Below are 904 nucleotides of genomic sequence, written 5' to 3'. Positions count from 1 at the left end.
CCCCCCCCCCCCGCCTGGGTGGCACAGCGGTTAAGCGTCTGCCTTCGGCTCAGGGCGTGATCCCAGCGTTATGGGATCGAGCCCCACATCAGGCTCCTCTGCTATGAGCCTGCTTCTTCCTCTCCCACTCCCCCTGCTTGTGTTCCCTCTCTCGCTGGCTGTCTCTATCTCTGTTGAATAAATAAAAATCTTTAAAAAAAAAATAATAACAGCCCCCCTTCGATTTTGCACACGCTCTGGGCCTGGCACTGAAGTGCTTTGTACACATGATCTCACTTAACCCTCGTGGCCAGCCTGGAAGGGAATGGCCATTATTAGTCCCATTTTACAGATGAGGCTTGGAGTTTGCCCAAGCAGAGCCGGGCTCGCACCCAGGTAGGGCACGGGTCCAGAGCTGGCTTCTCCTCGAGGCGTGGCTGCCTTGGAGGCCGTGCTAAGCCCCCGGTTTTATAAATGTGGCCACCGGGCAGGGTGGTTGGATTTAGCAAATAAAAATACAGGCTGCCAAGTTAAAGTTGAAGTTCAGATAAATAATGCATACTTTTTTGGTGTAAGTATGTCCCCTGGGATATTTGGGACATACTTAAAATAAAAATTACTCATTTGTTTATCCGAAATTCAACTCTAACTAGGATGCTTGTATTCGATCCAGCATCCCTAGCATGGGGACCCAAGGAAGCTTAGTAACATAAGAAGTCACACCGGGGGTTTGTCAGAGTCAGGGGTCTGGACCCGGGGCCCCCACCTCCTCATCCCGGGCTCTTTCCACTGGCTGTAGCCCTTCCCCGAACCTCCTTACATGCTGCGTATGGACAACCAAACCCATCACTTCCCCCGGGGATTGCCTCTCCTACTCCCTGTACTCTTTCGAGCCAGGCTTGCTGTGCTGCGCCCCCCCCCCCCC

This window comes from Ursus maritimus (assembly GCF_017311325.1).
Source record: "Ursus maritimus isolate PB19 chromosome X unlocalized genomic scaffold, ASM1731132v1 scaffold_X1, whole genome shotgun sequence".
Taxonomy (NCBI): domain Eukaryota; kingdom Metazoa; phylum Chordata; class Mammalia; order Carnivora; family Ursidae; genus Ursus; species Ursus maritimus.
Note: the sequence above shows the minus strand (reverse complement) of the source record.